The sequence below is a fragment of the Peromyscus maniculatus genome, chromosome 1, assembly GCF_049852395.1.
Source record: "Peromyscus maniculatus bairdii isolate BWxNUB_F1_BW_parent chromosome 1, HU_Pman_BW_mat_3.1, whole genome shotgun sequence".
In the NCBI taxonomy this organism is placed as follows: Eukaryota; Metazoa; Chordata; class Mammalia; order Rodentia; family Cricetidae; genus Peromyscus; species Peromyscus maniculatus.
The window spans coordinates 14,177,314-14,186,210 of NC_134852.1; positions in this window are offsets into that span (position 1 = coordinate 14,177,314).

Here is an 8,897-nt window from a genome sequence, read left to right on the forward strand (position 1 = left end):
TTCACGGAGTTACGTCAAATTATTCCTGGGGTGTCTCTCCACACCCAAGGGTTACACTTCTTCTCTAGGCATCTAAGTGTGGCCTTGTGTTTGGTTCTCACCAGTAAGATGGAGCAGAAATGACATAGGCCACTTCCAGGCTAAGACGCTTAGGAAACAAATGTGCCTGCCTGGCATTCGCTTGCTTTTTGCTAGATATTACACAGGCCAGAGAAAGTGGTAAAGCCAGAGAAACCTAGGTGTATGAATAGGGTACCTTGTGGAGACCTGTCCCAGCCCCAATTCAAGATGGTTACATGATCAAAAACCAAACATCTTGGGGTTGGAGGGATGGCTCAGAAGTTAAGATTGCTTGACAGTCTTCCAGAGTCCCCAAGTTTTGGTCCCAGCACCCACACAGTGGAGCTCTCAACCTCCAGCTCGAGGAGATCCAGCTGCCTGGTCTGGCCTCAGCAGGCACTTATACTCATATGCACAAACCCACACATACAGACACACATATGTACACATAATTAAAAATAAAGTCTTTAAAATAATACAAAGCCATGAAACGGAATAAGACAGGATGAGGGAAAAAGTTTAAGTAGAGAAAGGACAGCAAATGGTGGACACGGAACTGTCATCTTACCCAAAGTGGCCCATCAGTGGCCTTCCCTGGCATTCTCTGGAACTGGGGTGAGAGAGTCTGTGGGTCCTGAGGTTCGTGACGTGGGCAAGCTCTGGAGCTGGGAGCAGCCTTGTCTCTCAGCCTGTGGGACGAGCCTGTCTGTAGAAGGGAGGCTACACAAAGAAGAAATAGACAGAGAAAGGTCCAGTCTTTCCCAGGCCCAAAGCCTCGGGTGCCCCTAAGGATTCCCAGCATTCCCATTGGCTTCTCTCATTCTTCTCGCCTGAGCAATGTCTCCAAACTCCCAGGAAAACCCATATTGGCGCTTAGCTGCCTCCCCCAGCCTGGGTTTTTGTCACCAAGCATCTTACCTGGCTCCAGGCTTAACCTCTGAGGAGGTGAGTCGCTATGCTCACAGGAATTCCTGAGTACAAATGTCTGGGTGGCAGCCCCCACCAAAGAGTGCTTTGTAAACCTTCATTCTCCAGGGGATGCCCTCTCCCAGAGAGTGATAGGAACAGCTGCCGGTAGCAGAGAGGCTGCAGCTGTTTAAGTACAGTCCCTGTAAGGGTCCCTGGCCTGCCCACCCCCCACACATTCATCCTTTGCAAATTATCATTACTAAAATTAGCAACCATTTTTAGCTCTCATCAGGAACTGCAAATACGTTTGTTTGCTTGTTTGTTTGATAAAACTTTCCTTCTCCAAATGAGGGAGCGTGGGTCCTTACCTCAAGGTGAGGGCCTCAGGCATGCAGCATTGGCGTCACACAAAAGCCTATGAGAAATGCGGAATCCCGGATTCCTTTTTAGACTGACAGACTCGGACCTGTAATTATTTTTAAAGATTTATTTATTATGTATTCAGAAGAGGGGGCCAGATCTCACTATTGATGGTTGTGAGCCACCATGTGGTTGCTGGGAATTGAACTCAGGACCTCTGGAAGAACAATCAGTGCTCTTAACCTCTGAGCCATCTCTCCAGCCCTGTAATTTTTTTTTTTTTAAGTTTTACTTTATTGTTTTTGTGTATGTGCCTGAGTGAGTGCCCCCTGGCATTCTGAGTGAATACCATGTTATGTGCCCACAGAGACCAGAAGAGGACACCAATCCCTTAGAGCTGGAGTTAACTGGTGGCTGTGAGCCCCTCAACATGATGCTGGGAACAGAACGTGGGTCCTCTGGAAAGGCAGTAAATGCTCTTAACTTCTGAGCTTTCTCTATGGCCCCCAGAATCCAAACGTTAACCCTGACCCTGAGGGAGCCTTCCACCCCCAGTACTGGACTACAGGGAATACAGTACAGGGTCTTGTTTGGGCTCAAAACAAACAATAAGAAGAACTAGATGAGGCCGGGCGGTGGTGGCGCACGCCTTTAATCCCAGCACTCGGGAGGCAGAGCCAGGCGGATCTCTGTGAGTTCGAGGCCAGCCTGGTCTACAGAGCGAGGTCCAGGCACCAAAACTACACAGAGAAACCCTGTCTCAAAAAAACAAAAACAAAAAACAAACAAACAAACAAAAGACTGGGTGGGATAATGTTGACTATATCCTCCACTTTCTCCTCTCTAAAAGATTGCGTTGGTGACCCCGAAAGATGGCTCCCTGAGTTAAGGTGCCTGCCACCAAGCCTGATGACCTGAATTCACTCTCCACGTGGTAAAAGGAGAGAGCTGACTCCCACAAGTTGTCCTCTGATGTACACACACGGTGACGTGCGCCTCCTTCACCTAAAAGAGTACAATTTTAAATGTAAAGTAAATACAAGATTGTATCGGGGAACTGGTAGATGACTCCGTGGGTAGAGAGGCATTTGCCACCAACCCGAGCATCCTGAGTTCCACCCCCAGACCGGCCAGACGGAATGAAAGTCCGGGCTGCAGAGAGAGCACGCGCTCCTTGGATTCCAGCCCCTTTAACGACAGAGCTCATTTCTCCTCAATAAGGAAACGCGGAGCCTTTAGATTTCCGTTCAGCTGAGGTGAGCTGTGCTTTGGCAATGATAAGATGTCGAGACAAAGGTAAGGAGATGTAAAGGGACAAGCTGCAAAACCTGCTCCACTTTCTCTTTCTGGGAGTGGATTGGTCTTGGAAGCTAGGGAGAGTTCATCTGCAGATTCTAATAATTTATTTTTATTTTATGCGTGTTGGTGTTTTGCCTGCGTGCATGTCTGTGTGAGGGTGTCAGATCCCCTGGAACTGGAGCTCCAGACAGCTTTGAGCTGCCGTGTGGGTGCTGGGAATTGAACCCAGATCCGTGGAAGAACAGCCAGTGCTCTTAAACCGCTGAGCCACCTCTCCAGCCCCCATCTGTAGATTCTAAATGGCTCTGGAAAATGCTTCCATCCCTTTCTCTACTTGTAGTAGCTGGTGTTCTGGAGGATGTGTGTGCCTGACAATACGATGTCACACACTATAAATGTTCCTGTTGTGGCTCCAGTCTGACCTTGACTATGCATGTTTACAGCTGTTGGGGGGGGGGGGAGGTGCAGGCCTTCAGGAAGCTGAGGTGGCCAGGATCTTTACTCTCAGATCCCTCCGGACGGAAGGATGGGAGTGGGTAGAGGTGTCTGAGACAGGGAGAGCCACCATTGAGTCCTTCGGGGTGACGCAAGACAGCAGCACAGGAAGCCCTTGACACTCCGGTATCTCCAGCACTGAGAAAAGCCACTCGAAGGACTTTGGGATTGTCATATCGTTCAGCTGATAGAATGCTTGCCTGGAGTGCACAGAGCCCTGGGTTAGATCCCCAGCACTTCATAGGTCAGCCATGGGCATGCCTGAAATCCCAGCGCTCTGAAGGGGGAGGATCAGAAATTCAAGGTCATCCTCAGCTCTGCTACATACTGAGTTGGAGGTTACACATTTCATAGGTCTGCAAGATAGTTACTTTAATGTTTGGTTAGGACTGTTCCCTGATAAATAAAATTAACAGAGTAATTCTTTTTGCTTGTTGAAGGTTTTTTGTTTTATTTTTAAAGATTGTTTTGGTTATTTTTATGTATATGAGTATTTGCCTGTCTGTCTGTATACCATGTGCGTGCCTGATGACCAAAGAGGCCAGAAGAGGGTGTTGGATCCCTTGGGACTGGAGTTACAAGTGGCTGTGAGCCACCATGTGGGTGCTGGGAACTGAACCTGGGTCCACTGCAAGAGCGGCCAGTGCTCTTAACTGCTGAGCCATCTCTCCACCCTCAATTTTTTGTGTTTTGTTCTTTGAAACAGGGTCTTTATGAGCCCGGGTTGACTTCACGCTTGCTATGTAGCTAAAGATGACCTTGAATTGCCAATCCTCCTGTCTCCACCTCCTCGGTGTTGGGATTACACACGTATACATACACTCACTGAATGCTATGATGGAGGTTCACGATAGTTCACACCTACAATCACAGCCCTGCACTCTGGAGGGAGATGGAGACGGAAGGATCAGAAGTTCAAGGCTGGGGCTGGAGAGATGGCTCAGCAGGTAAGAGTGCATACTGCTCTTCCAGAGGACCTGAGTTCCCCAGCACACACACTGGGAAAGTCACAATAGCCAATAACTCCAGCTCCAGGAGGTGCAACATCCTCTTCTGGACTCCGGAGGCACCCAAATTCACATGTGCATACCCTCACACAAGCATGTACACACAGTTTTTAAAAATTTTAAATAAATCCTTTTTTTTAAAGTTGGGTGGTGGTGGGGCACACCTCTAATCCCAGCACTCGGGAGGCAGAAGCAGGCAGATCTTGTGAGTTCGAGGCCAGCCTGGTCTACAGAGCAATTTCTAGGACAGCCAGGACTATACAGAGAAACTCTGTCTTGAAAAAACAAAAAACGATCAAACAAAAAAGTGGGGGCCTTTAAGAATCCTCTGGTTTTCCTCCCTCCCTCCCTCCCCCCACCTCTCTCTGGTTCCTGATCTGCCATGATGTGAACAGCCTCCACCACACACTCTCCTGTGATAGACTGAACCCTCTGAAACCAGGAACCAAAATGTATCTTTACTCTCATCCTACAATACAAGTACCCTCTTCGTGTGTGTGTGTGTGTGTGTGTGTGTGTGTGTGTGTGTGTGTGTGTGCAGGTCAACATCAATTGTTGTTCCTCAGGTGCACATCAATACAGGTGTCCAAAGAGGCCAGAAGCGTGTGTCAGATGCCCTGGATCTGGAGTTACAGATGGTTGTGAGCCATCTGATGTGGGTGCCGGTAACTGCAAGATCAGCAGACACGCTGAACCGCTGAGCTGCACCCCACCCCTGTTTTTAAAGATGTTTTGTATTGTAGTTGTGTGTGCATATGTCTGTCTGTGTCTGTCAGCATTTGTGCAGGTGCCCACAGAGGCCATAAGGTTGTGTCAGATCTCTTGGGGCTGGAGCTACAGCATTTGTGAACTGTCAGATGGGGATTCTAGGATCCAAATTCTCGTTCCCGACAAAGCCGTAAGTGCTCCTAACCACTGAGCCGCCTCTGCAGGTCCAGTCTTGTTCATTTATTTATGTGTTTATTTTTGGCAGGGTCTCACTGTGTGGCCCCAAGAGGGCCTGGGACTTACCATGTGGACCAAGCTGCCCTAGAACTCGCAGACATCCACCTGCAGTTGATTCCCACAGTCCTGTATCACCACCACACCCAGCTGGTATGGTGCTACAGATTGAACCCAGGGTTTTGTGCATGCTAGGCAAGCAGCCTACCAACTGAACCACACACCCCAGCCCCTCATTTAACCGTCCCTTCTCAAACGTCTCCGTGAACTGTTATCAGAGGATAACACTCAGATCTCACTCCTGGGGGCTCAGGCTGTGAGACACCAAGCGACGCACCCACCACTTGCTCACACTGCCCTTTCCCAGCTCCCTTCACTCCTGAGCTCACCTGCTCAGCCCATCCATCATCCATTTGTCCAATAAATATAATCTGAGCCTTCCAGGGGCCAGAGACCCAGCGATGAACCAAACCACATCCCTGCCCTGAAGGATCTCCCTGCTTCAAAGCACCACGCAAAGAGAAAACGGTAATTACTATTTTGAGTAGTAATTATAGTGGTGCTACAAAGAGGCCGGGGAGCTTTAAGAAGGTACGAGCTGCCAAAGGAATGCTCACCCTGGGGCCTGAGAAGGCAGAGAGGAACCCCTTTCCTGCCTGGGATCAGGGACTGAAAGCCGTGGTGTCCCTGATGGAGTTCTTGCCTGGGGCTTTGGAGGGCAGTGACATGTACATTGTATTGGTAATTGTCATGTGCGGTGTGAGTTCGCTGAGAAGCTGTCCCAGGAAAGCGGGGTTCCCCTCCCCCATCTCAGACCCATGTATGCTTGTCTCCAAGTGTCCTCTGATGTCTGAGGACAGGCTGTCCCCCGATTCTGTGGTAAGGAGGGAAGAGAACAGTACAACAGCCGGAGTGAAAACACTGTGTCCTTGAGAGCAGCTGGAAGTCAAACCGTCGCCAACAGACGGCGGTCCTGTTGTTTATCTCACAGTGTAAAGGTGTCTGCAGTGGGAAAGAGAAGCCGGAATGGGAAGTGTAACCATGGGAATTAAGCCACGGATGGGAAGCTTAGCCGCTAAGGGATGGGATTAGCGGTTAAATAAATGTAACTTACTTTTTTTTTAAAAAAAAAGAATGGCTAAAATGGCCGAGGTGGGCAGGTGTGGTGGCAAATGTGGTAATTCTAACACTCTGGAGGAAAAGGCAGAGGATTAAGTTCAAGGCCAACCTGGGCTACACAGCAAGCTCAAGGCCAGCCTGGGCTACACAGCAAGCTCAAGGCCAACCTGGTTTTCAAAGCAAGAACTTGATCAGAGAGGGAAGAGAAAGGGGGTGGTACTGGTGCTGGTGGTGGTAGTTGTGGTGGTGGAGGTGGAGGTGGTAGAGGTGGAGGTGGTGCTGGTGCTGGTGCTGGTGGTAACACCAGCGTGAATGTCTCATATCTGGTGTAGTGAACACACCATCCCACAAAGGACTCAGGATCCTCCCCTCCAATATCCTTTGTGGAGGGCCTGACTACCACAGGCACTTCATGGCCCCCAGAAGCTCCCACAGGTTTTTTTTATGTGTACTTGTGTGCATTCACCACCTGTGTGTGGTGGGGGTGGGGTTGTCCATGGATGCCAGAAGAGGCTGTTGGGTCCTCTGGAGCAGAAGTTAGAGGTGGTTATAAGCAGCCTGACACAGTTGCTAGCAACCAAACCAAACCTGGGTCCTCTGCAACAGCACAGTGGTTTCACTCTTGGGCTGTTGTTGAGGGACAGCCTGTCCTCAGAAGCTGAAGGACACTTCCTTCCTACCTTCCTTCCTTCCTTCCTTCCTTCCTTCCTTCCTTCCTTCCTTCCTTCCTTCCTTCCTTCCTTCCTTCCTTCCTTTCTTCTCTCTCTCTCTCTCTCTCTCTCTCTCTCTCTCTCTCTCTCTCTCTCTCTCTCTCTCTCTCTGTGCTGGATAGGTTTATGTCAGTTTGACACAAGCTGAAGTCATCTGAGAGAGAGCCTCACTTAAGAAAGTGCCTCCGTAGGATTGGGACTGTAGGCAGCCCACAGGGAATTGTCTTATTTAATGACTGATCGGGGCAGGCCCAGGCCACTGTGGCTGCTGCACTGGTGGTCCTGGGTTCTATTGAAAGGACCAAGCAGACACCATAACAGGCTGCTCAGTCTTCTCTCAGAGAACAGGCCTCAATTTCAATTTCCTGAGACCTGAGCAAGCAGTTTCTGGGAGGGCCATGAACAAAAGACACAGTCCTTGCAGTAGCTCCCTTCCTGCACGTACTCTGACTGCTCAAGGTTCAGCCAATTGTTTACAGTCGGGGACCCTTCACCAACTTAGAGCTGTGTGCATGAGTCAAGGACAGAGCCTGGGCCACTGAGTCAGCCCCCACAGTCAGTACGTGCTAGGCCAGCCAGCCCCCATGGCGGCTCAAGGACAAAGCCTGGGCCACTGAGCCAGCCCCCACAGTCAGTATGTCCATGGCAGCTCAAGGACAAAGCCTGGGACTTGTCCAGGCCTGCCCCAAAATGGATAACTGTAACCCCAACTAACCCTAGTCAGTTAAAAATTACTAACATGATTGCCACTCGCACAAACCAATCCTGAGTCTGTTCCTATGTAGTCTGTAGACCCCAAGCCCACTTGCTTTAAAAACCCTGCCCCATTGCTACTGGGGTCTCTCCTGCTCTGCTTCTGCATCAGATGAACGAAGAGTCCTGAGTTAACTCGTAACAATACAAAGACTCTTTGCTTTTGCATCGGATTCAGTCTCTTGGTGGTCTTTGGGGGTACTCTGGGTACAAAACTATAAGAAAGCAGGTTGAGCAATCCAGGAAGAGCAAGCCAATAAGCAGCACCCCTCCTTGGCTTCTACATCAGCTTCTACCTCCAGGTTCCCGCCCTGCTGGAGTTCCTGTCCTGACTTCCTTCAGTGATGGACTATGCCCGGGAAGAGTAAACCAAACAAACCCTTTCCTCCCCAGCTTCCTTTTCTGTCATGGTATTTCATCATAGCGATAGAAACCCTAAGTCAAGCACTGTATGTTCTTAAATCGTGAGCTCCAGCCACATGGCTGCCAACCTCTAGGATCCCCTGCAGACCAGACTGCAGGACAATGTTTTCTGTCTGGTGATCTCATTTTCATAGTGGAAGAAACAGTTCCAGAAGCCCCACTAGCAAATCCATGTTCATATTTCTTTGGTCAAGGCACCCAAACACTTGAGGCTCAACCAACTCTAGCAAGGACTCTGGGGTATCTGAATTGGATTTAGACCACAAGTATCTACCTCTTATTGGGTCTTTTTCTTTTTTCATGGATCTTTTTGGTTTATTGTATGAAAGCAGTATACTAGATCATGTTAGAAGTGGATCTCTGGGGACTGAAGAGATAGCTCAGTGGTTAAGAATCCTGCTGTTTAGCCGGGGCGGTGGTGGCCCACGCTTTTAATCCCAGCACTCGGGAGGCAGAGGCAGGCAGATCTTTGTGAGTTCGAGGCCAGCCTGGTCTACAAAACGAGTTCCAGGAAAGGTGCAAAGCTACACAGAGAAACCCTGTTTCGAAAAACAAAACAAAACAAAACAAAAAACCAAATAAACAACAACAACAACAACAACAAAAAAGAATCCTGCTGTTCTTGCAGAGGACTGGGGTTCAGTTCCCAGTACCCACATCATGGTGGCTTACCATGCAGGTGCAGTGGTAGAGCACCTCTCTGGGGGCTACTCCAGTCCCAGGGGTCCAACACTCTCTTCAGACTCTCAGTTTACAGTACAGACACTCATACTCCAAAATAAAATAAATCTCAAAAAAATGAAAAAAAGCAGACACTCCC